Genomic DNA, 14,663 nt, shown 5'->3' with positions numbered 1-14,663 from the left:
TCACTCTTCTTGCCGATGTTAAGGCAACTAGAAAGGCAGTTTTCCATGTTAGCAATCTCAATGGACACGTGTGCAGCGGTTCAAAAGGAGCACACATTAAGAATTTTAAGACCAAACTGAGATCCTAAATCGGTACTTGAAATGGGTGAGGAGGAAACACATTTGTGAGTCCTTTTAAGAATTGTGTTATCAAAATAATTTTGAAATAGGAGCATTCTTCTGACGAGCGCTTGAAGATGGAAAGCGCTGCAAGGTAACCTTTTATTGTTCCAATATTCAGACCTCTATGTGCTAGGGTCAGAAGGAAAGATAGTACTTCCGGGATAGAACATAGAAAAGGATCGACATTCCTTTCTCTGTACCAGTTGCAAAACATTTTCCAACGGCAACGGTATAGAGACTTTGTCGCTGGCCTTCTTGCCGAAAGCAACACCTCCATAACGTCATCTGGAAGGTTCCAATCCCTGTATCTCAGCCTTTCAGATACCAAGCATGAAGGTTGAGCGTTTTGACCTCTGGGTGGAGAACCTGACCTTCCATTTGAGAGAGAAGGTTCTCTCTCTGAGGAAGACGTATTGGAGGGCAGATGGACATGTCTAGAAGGTCCGGGTACCACGTTCTCCTGGCCCAATCCGGGGCAATTAGGATCATACGGCTCCCGAACCGTGTCAACCTCCTGATGACCATAGGAATGACAGGGATCGGAGGGAACGCATACAGTAGTGGGAAGTTCCACTCCACCACGAACGCGACCCTTAGGGCTCCTCTCGGGGGAAATTCCCTTGAGCAATACTTTTTGCACTTTCGGTTGGTACCGGTCGCAAATAGGTCTACCTGAGGGGTTCCCCAAAGGGCAAAGATCTCTAGAATGACTTCCTGAGCCAGTTCCCATTCGTGGGACACCGTGCTCTGCCTGCTCTGAGCATCTACCATCATATTCTCTTCCCTGGCTAGATGAACTGCCGTTAAAGAGATTCCTTCTTGAATTGCCCAATACCAGAGTTGCATTGCCTCTCTGCACAGAGGTAGTAACCCTACACCTCCTCTTTTGTTTAGATAATGCATGGCCACTATGTTGTCCGTCATTATCAGGAAATGCTTCCCTCTGACAGATGTCAGGAAAGCCTTCAGCGCTAGTCTGATTGCTCTCAGCTACAAACGATTGATGTGCAGTTTGGACTCCGATGGAGAGCAACGACGGCTGATTGTCAGATCCTTGGCGTGAGCTCCCCACCCCTTGAGTGAGGCGTCCATCACTACTCTGATCTCCGGCCATGGTTGCCAAAAAGGTTCCCCTTTTAGGATGTTCTCTGTACAAGTTCACCATGCAAGGTCCTGTCGAACCTTGTTCGGAATCTGGAGACGATCCGTCATTTGACCTGAGAACTGGGACCATTGAGTCTTTAACGCCCACTGAAGGGATCTCATTCTCAAGCGTGCCTCTGGCACCAGGAAGATGCAGGATGCCATGAGGCCGAGCAACCTTACAAAAGTCGTAAGCCTGGAGATTTTGCGCATTCTGAAATTTGGAAACCATCTGAAGAATGTCTTGAGTCCTCGACTTGGAAGGCGAGCTCTTTCCCAAGGATGTCTCCAATACAGCTCCTATGTACTGAAGCTGTTGGGAAGGTGTCATTTGGGACTTCTTGAAATTGAGGGAGAAGCCCAGTTTGTGGAGGAAGTGGCAGGTGACTTTCAGATGATCCATTGCTTGTTCGGCAGAAAGCGCCCTGATCAACCAATCGTCCAGGCAGGGGTAGACATGAATCCCCCCTCTCCTGAGGTGCGCTGCCACCACTACCATTAACTTGGTGAAGACCCTCGAGGCAGAGGTCAGCCCGAATGGCAGGACTCGAAACTGATAGTGTGAGTCGCCAACTACGAACCTCAGGTATTTCCTGTGCTTGAGATGAATCGGCACATGAAAATAAGCATCCTGGAGGTCCAATGACACCAACCAGTCCTGAAGTTGGAGGGCCTGAAGGATCTGAGAAAGGGTAACCATCTTGAACTTGTCCTTCTTGAGGAACTTGTTTAAGTTTCTTAAGTCCAAGATGGGTCTCAATCCTCCGTCCTTTTTGGGGATCAAAAAATATGGGGAGTACCATCCCTTGTTCCTTTCCGCTGCAGGTACTGGTTCTATAGCACCTTTCAAAAGCAGGGTTAGAATTTCCTGCTGTAGGAGTGGATCCGAAGACTTCAATGCGTGTCTCCCTGGTGGATTGCTTTGAGGTTGCATTAGAAAAGGAAGGCAGTAACCTTGGGCTATTATTTCTAAGGCCCAAACATCTGAAGTAAAGGCTCGCCATTCTTGCAGATGCTGTGACAGCCTGCCTCCCACCGGTGTCTTGTAATGCAAGTCATCAAACTGGTTTTGTGGCGGTTGCTGCAGCCGCTGATGGCAAAGAGGCTGTAGCTGGAGCAGGCTCTTTGCACGTCTTGCTCGTCCACCGCGAGTGGCCTTTCTTTGGCCCCTTTGACTGGCCATTCCTCTCGTCTTCCCGTATGAGGTGTAATAACGATAGGATCGTCCCCTCCATGATTGCCCTTGCGCACGAAAAGGCTGAGGTTGCCTAATAGCAGCTCCTAAAGATTTGGCCGCTGCTTTTGAGGTCTGCAACCTCTCAAGGCTCTCGTCAGCCTTGTTGCCAAAAAGGTGAGACCCGTCAAAGGACATGTTCAAAAGACGGTTTTGCACGTCTGGTGCGAAACCCGACTTTTGCAACCACGCAAATCTGTGCATTACCGTGCTGGTGGCTATGGACCTGCTCACACCAGCAGCTACCTCGAGGAGAGGGCAGGAGCCCCTCCTCCCTCCGCACACAGCAGCTCGCATTCGGAGCTCGCATTCGCATTCGGAGCGCGAGCCGACTCACGCCGATGCCCACCCACGGCATCCAGCCACACCACGACGCTCCGGAGAGCCATCCACCATGGTAAGGCTACCATGCCCCTGAGCACCCTTGCCTACATGAAGACTCCCGATTTTGCACAAGGCTCTGTGCACGGGACCACGACATCGCTTTGCCTGACCTCCTCTGCCTGACCCTATGATGCCGGGCGCAGCGCGGCGCCATATCGAGGCTGGTGCCTCGTTGCTAGGCTACTAGCTTCTAGCAGCCTTTTGAACAGGCCGCATCCGCCGGCAGGCGGAAACGCCGGCGGCCTCACCCGAAGGCCCACATTAAGGCCCCTGTTTACCCCCTGGACCCCAGTCACACCAGCAGCTACCTCGAGGAGAGGGCAGGAGCCCCTCCTCCCTCCGCACACAGCAGCTCGCATTCGGAGCGCGAGCCGACTCACGCCGATGCCCACCCACGGCATCCAGCCACACCACGACGCTCCGGAGAGCCATCCACCATGGTAAGGCTACCATGCCCCTGAGCACCCTTGCCTACATGAAGACTCCCGATTTTGCACAAGGCTCTGTGCACGGGACCACGACATCGCTTTGCCTGACCTCCTCTGCCTGACCCTATGATGCCGGGCGCAGCGCGGCGCCATATCGAGGCTGGTGCCTCGTTGCTAGGCTACTAGCTTCTAGCAGCCTTTTGAACAGGCCGCATCCGCCGGCAGGCGGAAACGCCCGCGGCCTCACCCGAAGGCCCACATTAAGGCCCCTGTTTACCCCCTGTTAGCACGCTGGAGCGCGCTACCCTGCCCGTTCTCACACCTGCAGTATGATCTCCATGCCAACATCACAACTGGAGGCTGGGGGAGTAGGAGATCCCGCAACCCATTGCAGGAGCAGCAGGTTTCAGGAGCGTTGGTTACGAGTCTTGCCAGACGCAAGGTAGGCCATATGCCTCCCCTAGTTGTATTCCAGATTCCAGCCACCTGCCTGTTTATTATCTCTTTCCTAGAGCGTTTGGGCACCCATATGGGCCCTCTCTAGCATACGGCATCCAGCCTGTTTACCATTGCCACATGTAGAAACAGTACATGTATCTCAACTTCTACATTGTGCCCCATGGTCGCTAATAGACCACACTTGCTCTGTACTGTGCCCTATGGTCGCTAATAGACCACATCTGATCTGCATTGTGCCCCATGGTTGCTAATAGACCACACTTGCTCTGTACTGTGCCCTATGGTCGCCAATAGACCACATCTGATCTGCATTGTGCCCCATGGTCGCTAATAGACCACACTTGCTCTGTACTGTGCCCTATGGTCGCCAATAGACCACATCTGATCTGCATTGTGCCCCATGGTCGCTAATAGACCACACTTGTCTTCATTGTGCCCTTTGGTCGCCATACTTGACTTACACTGCACCCTATGGTCACTAATAGACCACATTTAATCTGCATTGTGCACCTTGGTCGCTAATAGACCACACTTGTCTTGCATTGTGCCCTATGGTCGCCATATTTGACTTACACTGTACCCTATGGTCACTAATAGACCACACTTGCTCTGTACTGTGCCCTATGGTCGCTAATAGACCACATCTGATCTGCATTGTGCCCCATGGTCGCTAATAGACCACACTTGCTCTGTACTGTGCCCTATGGTCGCCAATAGACCACATCTGATCTGCATTGTGCCCCATGGTCGCTAATAGACCACACTTGCTCTGTACTGTGCCCTATGGTCGCCAATAGACCACATCTGATCTGCATTGTGCCCCATGGTCGCTAATAGACCACACTTGTCTTCATTGTGCCCTTTGGTCGCCATACTTGACTTACACTGTACCCTATGGTCACTAATAGACCACATTTGATCTGCATTGTGCCCCATGGTCGGTAATAGACCACACCTGCACTGCCTATGGTCGCTAATAGACCACACCTGACTTGCATTGTGCCATTGCGCTGATAGTTGCATTTAGCCTACCTAGTCTTAGCCACCTCAATTGCCATTTGAAACTTCACCTATCGGTCTTTTATCCAGTCACTTAGCATGTACTCCCGGGGTCTTGCCTACAGGTCACCCTGGCTACTATTGCATATCGCCTTCCTTATCACATTAGGAATACAACCACCTAAAATAAGCACCAATGTTAACACTCTGAGTCTTCACACCACGTCCTATTCCACCCATTGCACCTGCCATATCATGCTCAACACACAACATCCCAATACTGGACTTAAAATGACCCACTATCCAGATAGCACCACCCTACAGAGGCCATGCAACACTGTAGACAGAAACCTTAGACTACGTGCTCGCCTGTCCAAACTGCATGAGCTACCAGCCAAGAAGGCTGAACTATCAAAATCCCGAAACAAAATACAGTTACCCTTGAAGGGTATTGCGGAACCTACTAGGAAACAGGCTAAGCCCAACAGACCCAAACTAAATAACTCCAAACAGATAACTAAAGGTAGTCATAACACCACCAGCCCTAACTTAGCTGACCATAAACCATATCTCAAAGGTGCACTTATAAACGCCAGGTCGCTAGTCGCACACGCCACAGAGATCTCGGACATCATTGCCACAGACAACTTAGACTTTTTGGCCATTTCAGAATCCTGGCTACATGATGCGGCTGGCCCAGCCTTATCGCTAGCAGTCCCAGACAACTATACAATCCTACGTGCGGACAGACTTACCTCCCGAGGTGGAGGTCTAGCAATCATAGCTAAAACTAGCCTGGACATGAGGATCATCACTACTACCAATATGCAATCCTGTGAATGCCTCACGGCTAAAATAGCCATCGCCAACTCCCAAACCCTAAACATTATCCTCATCTATAGACCACCAGGTCCTATCGGAACCTTCTCTGAGGACATCTCGACATCCCTGTCCAATAACCTAAAAAATACATCCCAAACAATAGTGCTAGGAGACTTTAATCTAGGCTATAATGACAATAAGGACACCCAATCTTCAGTGATTGCTCTGACCTTGAAAGAGCTGGGATTCTCCCAGAAAGTTGAACTACCCACCCACAACAAAGGTCGCATCCTTGATTGGATAGCAGAACATAATTGCGAAGTAAATATTACGGATTCTATACCGCAGTTCTGGACTGACCACCACCTGCTATTATTCTCAGTGACAACCCACCGGGTCACTGCCCCGTCCTCACTTGCCCCACCCCTGCCAACGAGAAATAAAAAACTAATGACAGTGGAAAATCTGATGCCCATTATAATACCTAAATTAAACTCACTACCTGACTGCATGGACCCTAATCTGTTAGTCGAACATTATAATGCAGCCATGTCCTCAGCCCTGGATCACATAGCCCCGCTCAAACTAAGAAATAGCAAACCTAAAAAACACCTCAATTCTTGGTTCACGCCCCACCTAAAAAATCTTAGGCTGGCCAAAAGAAAACTTGAAACTATTTGGAGACTTTCCCCATCTGTCAAAAATAAACTCAACCTCTCCAAAGCCTCCTCCCAATACAAGAAAGAAATACTATTAGCCAAACATGAAACCTACAATACTAGAATATCCAACTCAAAATCTAGTGTCAAAGAACTGTTCAGCATTCTGAAAGAACTGGAAACACCTGTTGTACCCCAAGAAAACTGCACCAAGGATAAAAAATGGTGCTCTAGCATGCAACTTGCTTTAACAAACAAAGTAGCAAGCTTACAAACCAAAATTGCCATCAAGAAGGCATCACTTACACCACACATCCCTCAGAGCTCAGCGCCACCGCCAATGCCCAAGTTAGGAGCCCGATTCTGCTTCTCTAAGGTATCGACCATAGAGGTAGAAAGGGTCATCCTGGGACTCAAACCGTCCAACTGCAAAGGCGACCAATGCCCAGCTCAACTCATCAAGGATGCTGCGAGAGAACTGTCGCCATTTATAACCAAACTAATCAACTCTTCCTTTACCTCAGGCTCAGTACCGATCAACCTAAAAGAGTCGTGGGTACTGCCACTACTAAAGAAGCAATCCCTTGACCCTGCCATCCCGACTAACTTCAGGCCCATCACGACTGTGCCCTTTCTTCTAAAAATTTTAGATAAAGTGGCTTACTTGCAAATTCAAAGCTTCCTAGAGTCTAACCACCTACTTGGAACCCGTCAATCAGGATTCCGCCCGCAACATGGGACCGAAACAGCGTTAATAGACCTTAAGGCCCAAATAGACGATTGTAGAGACAATGGCCAAGCGGCCCTACTTCTCCTCCTGGACCTATCAGCGGCATTCGACTTAGTGGACCACACAGTCCTCTGTAGTCACCTCGACTCGGCAGCCCACTTTTCAAAAGAGGCCATAATTTGGATCCAGTCATTCCTGAGTAATCGGACCATGAGAGTCTTCGCTCCATCAGCCTCAGCAGACCCAATCCCTATAACATGCGGTGTTCCACAAGGATCTTGTGTGTCACCCACCCTCTATAATGTCTTCACGAAGCCTCTCTTTGATGAAATGGATCATCTGGGCATCGCTTATACTAACTACGCTGACGATACCCAGATCCTCCTCCCGCTCTCAGGAGACTACGCCAAGGACCTGGCCCTAGTGAACAGGATCTATAGCATCGTCCAGGCATGGATGGCCACACACGGCCTATGCCTGAACGATGATAAAACTGAGCTTATCATCCTGGGCACCACTACCTATATATCCAAACTCAGCCCTGATTACGACAACTTCATTATTGATGGGAACAACATAAAAGTAGCTCATGAAGTAAAAACCTTAGGATTTTACCTAGACGCCACCATGAACTTTACTAAACAAGTTAACTCCCTAGCTTCTGCCACAGCATATATATGCAAACTTATCAGAGCGAGCAAACAATTCCTCTCCACAGATAGTTGCATTACACTAGCCAGAGCCTTGATACTATCCAAATTAGATTATTGTAATGGACTTTACATTGGAGCTAATAAACAGACCATCCACAAAATTCAAGTGCTCCAGAACAATGCTCTGAGAGCAGCACTCAAGATTAATAGAAACGAGCATATTTCCTCCACAAGAAGAGAACACAAATGGCTCGCCACCGCAGACAAAATTCATCTCAAAATCGCCTCCCTCACCCACAAATGTATCAACAACAAAGCTCCACCTTACCTCATGGATAGATTACGTAAAAGGACTTCTTCCAGACCTACCAGAATAGCCAACGCAAACTGCCTCCAAGTCCCGCGTTTCAAACTTGCCACTATAGGAGGAAATAGCTTCCCGGTCAAGGCTGCGCAGTTATGGAATTCCCTCCCCCATGACGTTAGAGAACCTCAGTCTTTCGCAAAATTTAGACAAAAACTCACCAGGTGGCTGAGAGCCAACGACAGCTAACTACTCCACCTGTCACATTGTACATTACTGTATATAATTATATATTACGCAAACAGGAGCAAACTCCTTGTTCCCCTGTCCTTGATCTCCCCTTGTTCATATCTGCTTGCTGTAATATTGCTGATGTCTGTCTACTCTTCCTGCCTCTTCCTGTACGTGCAATTAGCCGAGCATATCTGTAACCAAGCTCGGCGCATCTCTGTACCTTCATCTGATTTCTATGTACCTGTAACTAAGTTGAGCATATCCTTATCTGTTTGCGCCCTGATACTCCAGGGTTTGGCGCGCTATACAAATAAATAAACTAAACTAACTAAACTAAACTAAACTAAACTAAACTAAACTAAACTAAACTAAACTAAACTAAACTATCTGCAGTGTCCAATCCAGACTGAATGGATTCCTGCATGGCCTCCTTTCCATCTCTAACAATGGCTAGGAATCCTTCCCTTTCTTCCCCTTCTGGTATATGTTCCGCCGCCATTGCAGTACATTCCCAAAGAGTGTACGAAAACTTTGCCAAGGCACAGGTGGAGTTGGCCGATTTTAATGCCATGCTCCCGGCTGAAAATACCTTCCTTGCCCAGCCATCCACAAGCTTATCGTCCCTGTCTTGAGGGATAAACAGGTACGCAAGTTTGTTTGAAGCTGTGGCTGCCTGTATAACTACTTTTTCTGGAGAGGGATGCTTAGACAGATAGCTGGGGTCGCTACTGGCAGGGTGGTATTTTGAGGTAAGGGATTTATTCACTGGAGGAATAGAATCCGCCGTCTCCCAATTTTTTAGGTAGAATTGGGTCTTCAGTAGGAGCATGGTCCAATATGTCTGTAAGATCATCTTGAACAAATTGGGCTGTAGGTTTGGCCCAGCCCAAATAATCCACAACCTTATTCATTAATTGACGATATGATGGATGAGCATGTTCACCTGGCCCTGGTCTGCCAAATTCGTTCTCTGGGGACGTATCAATACCACTTGCATTGTGTAATGTTTCTACTAAATCCTTCATCCTGCTTTCCTCTGAAATCAGGCATTCAGGAACATTTGGAGTACCATATTCAAGGCCAAAGGGAACATTTTCTTCATCAGGCTTCTCTTGTTCCTCAGAAATGGAGGTCAAGGATTTGAAGAACTCCTTCCTAGGTAAAGGCTTAAAAACCTTTTCTGGTGGTGGTATAGGAGGAGTGCTACTGGGTGCTGAATGTGACCGAGGTGCTTTTGTCTTTTCTTTGTCTCTTTCCAGCTGATCTTGTCGAGCTGGAAGTTTTGGCATCGAGGGTTTCGGCGTCGATGTCGACAAAGGCGTCGACAAGTTCGACATATTATCCGACTTCGACGGCGTCGACTTCGAGGGCGTCGAGGCACCCTTCGAGGACTTGCCCTTTGAGGTATGTTCGGTCTCGTACGGCGTCGGTGACCTCGATCGGTTGACTCGACTCGAGCAGCCGCTCGCCGTCCTAGAAGGTTCTCTAGCCTTCCTCTTTCGACCACCCGGGCTCGAGGGCGCGCAAGTGTCGGAGCGATGGCGCTCCCGGCCGGCTTCCGAGGAAGGCGCGGACCGAGGCTTCGCTTTGTCAAAAACCTCCAACATTTTTATCCTAAAAGCTTCCCATTCTTCGGATGATGAATGTTTTGTGGGGCATTTCATCATTTTTGTAGATTCGTCCGCAGACGAAGTCGAGGGGGATCTATGGCGTTGTTTCTTCAATTTTTTTGTCGAAGACGACGAGTGATGGGAATCACTTCAGGACCCCGACCATTGCCTTTCGCGTCGAGGAGATTTCTCCTCACGGGACCTCGACTCAACGCTAGAGGCTTTTCGGTCGGATTTTCGACCTACCTGCAGTTTTCCCCTCCTCTCTCGCAAGGATTTTCCCATCATCGATTGACACTTCATGCAGGCTTCCATGTCGTGGCCCTCTCCAAGGCACCATAAACATTCTCGGTGCGGGTCGGTAATCGACATTTTCGAGCCACACGATTTACATTTTTTGAAACCCGATTTCGGGGTCGTGGTCGGCGTCGACGACGAAGACATATTCGTTATATTTGCTATTCTCACAGAACTCGAGGCGTGCCGATTCTCCGAAGCAACGTACACTGCGGAAAAAAGGAACTGAGGCCAACGGGCGCCACGCGTGCTACTTATACACCCGATGACGTCACCCTCGACGGAGACCTTCGAGGGACCATCGACTCGATGACATCGACGCACGGCGCCCTCTGCTGAAAAAAATTCTGAAGCAGCTGAGCTGCATGGAATACATCAAAGATGAGGAATACGTTGGAGGACACAATCCACTCGAAAGAGCAACTACTGCGTAAATTTCATTTGAGACAATATTTTGTTGATCAGAAGTTCGATGTGGAGAAAAACGAAAGTGGTTTCTGCAAAAAATCTTCCTTCAATCCACCTATGAGCAGTTATACCCCTGAAGCGGTGGTCTTTGCTAAGAGAGTGTGGCATGAATTACACAAACTAGAGCACTAGGGTTTAAGACACCCTTTTCAGAATATTTCAAGGTTAGAAAAAGTAGCTCTCAAAAGCCTCGCAACAAACACTGACATTATTCTGCGTAAAGCAGACAAGGGCGGGGCCATTGCCATGCTCAATCGACAGGATTATATAACCGAATGTCAACGTCAGTTGCAAGACAGACAGTTTTACCAACCAATAGAGGTCGACCCGACTAAGAGACTCACAACTTTGATTAATTTGAAAGTTGAGAAAGCCTGTGCTAGAGGGTGGATTTGCCCACAAGAAAGTGAATATCTTAGGGTTAGGAATCCCACCATACCTAAGTTTAACATCTTGCCCAAAATTCACAAGACTTTGGTTAATCCACCAGGCCGTCCGATTGTGTCCGGTACCGGAGCGATTCTCGAGCCATTATCAAAATATGCTGATAGGTATCTGAAGCCTTATGTACATACTATGTATTCTTATGTACAGGATACTACAGAAATCATTAACATTGTGGAAGAGATGCAATTTGACCCGAATACACAGTTACTCGTGAGTTTATATAGTGTCACTCTATTCCTGCATCCCACAACAGGAAACTTTACAGGTGTTGGAAGAGGTGCTCCTCACCAAAAGAACAGAAGGGAACACACCAAAGAGTTTCATTTTGTGGTGTGCAGAAATGTCACTTACTGAGAACTATTTTATTTTCAATGGGCAACTTTTTCATCAAATCCATGGCACCGCAATGGGCTCTTCGGTAGCCCCCTCGGCAGCAAATTTGTTTGTCGAAAGCTTTGAACGCAAGGTCATCTATAATTCCAATAACCCTTACTTCGACAAGTTAGGGTTATGGCGTCGCTATATAGATGACATCCTAATAGTTTGGGATGGCACTATTGAAGAGTTCAAAGGATTCATGTTATGGATCAACTGTCAAAACCCGTATTTAAAATTTACCTCCACACAGAACAACCTTGAGATCAATTTTCTGGATATCACAATTTGGGTGGACACCAACCGGAACATTCTACAGGTCAGACCATTCCATAAAGTAACTGACCGTAACTCACTTTTAGAGTTTGGTAGTTGGCCCCACGACACACAAGGGAGAACCTTCCAATTGGGCAATTGTTACGGCTTAAATGTAATAGCTCAACAAAGGATATTTTCCTGACGGAAGCAAATTCCTTGAGTGAGAAACTGATTGCCAGAAAATACCCAACCAAGTTAGTGCGTTGCGCGCTTAAAAGATCGAAAAATGATGATTGAGAAAGTTTGTTGGAGTATAACACCAGAGCTAAAGAGCAAGAAGGGATAGTGTTCGTAGGCACATTTACCCCTCAAACAAACCAGGTCATTAAGATCATCAAGAAAAATTGGAGTATTTTAACGGGAGGAGAGTGCCCTCTCGACCCTCCATTATGTGCTTTTAAGAGAGGCCCCCAATTTGAAAGATTTAATGACAAAAAATGACATTTCAAAACCGGCTAAACAAATGTGCATTACTGAAGCATGGGGGCTTCCGAAAGCGTTAGGCCACGCACCGTGTGGCCAATGCGTTAATTGCCATCAGACCAGTAGGACTACTCAGGTCGATTTAGGTTTGGAAAAACCTTGGGCCCAAACGACTTTTAGCAATTTCAACACGAGTAAGGTCGTGTATGCGATATGGTGCCAGTGTGGCAAGTTGTACATTGGAATGACCAAGAGAAAAATCAAGATTCGCATCTCTGAGCATAGGAGCTGTATTAAAAATAGGGTTATTACAGCGCCCTTGGTCAGCCATTTTTTGATGTTGGATCATGGACCAAATTACTTCAAATGGACAGTTCTACTCCATATTCCATTGGGAAATGAAGATGACATTTCTAAAAGACTACAGAAAAAGGAACAATGGCTCATTTTTTGTGTAACACAGCTGTCACGGGCCTTAATGAAACCGTGGATTGGAATTGGGCGTCCTAATATGTTAACTGTGTTTCTACTAGCCCTAGTGGCAGAAAGCCTGGCAGCCTGCGGAACGTTTTTTCCTGAGGCATAGATTCGATGCCTTTCAAACAACATTGGTCTAACAATTGCAGTGAACGTTTACACATGGTTTAATGATTTTTGCACCCATGGAGTGTTATATTATTTTAACTTACATTTACGTTGAATAGTGCTGCGCAAATGCAAGATGAATTTAACACTTCCATAAGTAATGTTTTAAAGCAGGCGGACAAAGGGTCAATGTCGCTTGTTTTATAACGTTGACTGCCCAATTATCCTGGCTGAGCGCCTTTGGCATGCGAACGAGTTAGTGTTAATTGCAGGCATGTGTGCGTTTTGCACGCTGTATTTAAAGAGGAAGGCAAAATGCCCCTCCTCCTTGACACGTACGCGGAAGATGCAACACTGAACGCTAATTAAGTAAGTGTGAGGGGAACGTGCATTTTTCTAACTTGCTGCATGTAATTATTCTTACAAACTGCAGCGCGCACAGCATCAACGTAAAATGCTGTTTATTAATGGTGTAGGCAGTTTGAATATTTCGGTGTGAGCCACACGGAACGTAATGGCGCATTGTTTGCTTTGCAGCCTTGTACGGAAGGGCAAACAAACGGCTTCACATAGGCGTGGAAGTCAAGCGGTCTACCAGCAGATGCTGTCCCGACCGTAAAATAAAGTGGATTCAGTCGACTATCACTTTTTGGAGTGAAGTTTCCATCTGACATGTAAGTGCCTCGTTTTCTTAAGAATTCCCCATGCCCCACGCTTAACAACACGGATAATATTGATGCACTCTGCGTAGGTTGTAAATACAATCATTACAATTTTGAGACCAAGTGATAGGAGTAATTTTAAGAAAATGTTAAAGAAATGTCACAGCAAATGGGCACATGGACTATATTAGGCCAATGTGGTTTTGACTTCTAACTCCATGCTAAGTAGGATAGGCAAATGGATATTAGCCTCCCACTAAGGTGCCAAACTAAAATTTAAAAATGCCTCTTTTCGTGGTCACCATTAAAATTGTTGATAGAAAAGGGATATTTTTAGAAGAAAACGAGTTTTTAAGGAACCAAGAACAGTGAACGTGGCATTTCAGGTTGTTTGTTTTTTCCAGAGTTGCAGTCAGCTGGCGGTGCCGCTGCACATGATGTCTGACTATATTGGTGGGTCGTCTGACTTAGGAGACTAGCCTATGATTCCGTGGACAGTGCAAACTATTGAAGTTACCACGGTAAGTCAACCATAGGAGATTGGGCACTCTAATGGTGTGATTATATGTAATTAAATAACAGCATTAATTATAGCTGTTTTTTATGCTGTCCCCCATAGGGCTAGAGAGGAACATTTCCACACAAAGGTTGAGAAGACCAAGAGAATCTGGTCGTCGAATTTCCCCTGAAGAAGTTCTGTTATTTGTCGTATATTGCCATGAGAACGAAACATGTCGGGTATTGCGGTTGCTTTATTAGTAGGCAATCTTGTGTAAAGTTTAATTAAGCTAATGAGAACCTTTTATTGAAAAGGATTTGTTAAATAAGGGCACAAACCGGCTGGAGGGAGCAGTCCAGAATCTAGGAGCTCTCTGTTTTATGTATTCGACAGGATTCTACATAACTTTGTATGGTGGAGAGAGTGTGGTTTAACATTGGTATGTAAGTTATGCGAGTGGAAAGTAAGCACGTTTGCACTTTGAGAGTGTTTTGCAGTGGGTTTTGAGTTTTAGGTAATTGTTTATATTAAATGTTTTTTATTAATATGAAATGTTTACATAGATTGTTTAATACATTTTTAAGAGAAATGTATCATCTTAATAAAGTCATGTGCTTTAATATGCTAAAACATTTTTTTAGTGTTTCAGTGTATTTTTGAATGACAAACACAGGTATTGCGAGTGTATAGTGTTCCTTTTCTTGCCTTTGGGGAACAGCAAAGAGGCAACGGGATTTCTTAGTCTGGAAGTTTACACAAGCCCTTGTT

The 14,663-nt window shown here is 46.6% G+C and overlaps 1 long non-coding RNA gene across 1 annotated transcript; it reads left to right on the top strand.

Moving 5' to 3' along the window:
- The first annotated feature begins 13,067 nt into the window (after positions 1–13,067).
- On the top strand, positions 13,068–14,462 carry LOC138582501 (uncharacterized). Its single transcript, XR_011305034.1, has 4 exons — positions 13,068–13,103; positions 13,272–13,408; positions 13,801–13,917; positions 14,016–14,462. It is a non-coding gene; the product is annotated as an uncharacterized lncRNA (long non-coding RNA).
- The last annotated feature ends 201 nt before the right edge of the window (positions 14,463–14,663 follow it).

Source organism: Ambystoma mexicanum, chromosome 3q (genome assembly GCF_040938575.1).
Source record: "Ambystoma mexicanum isolate Mex_15411 chromosome 3q, UKY_AmexF1_1, whole genome shotgun sequence".
NCBI lineage: Eukaryota > Metazoa > Chordata > Amphibia > Caudata > Ambystomatidae > Ambystoma > Ambystoma mexicanum.
This window is presented reverse-complemented; position numbering and strand designations above follow the sequence as displayed.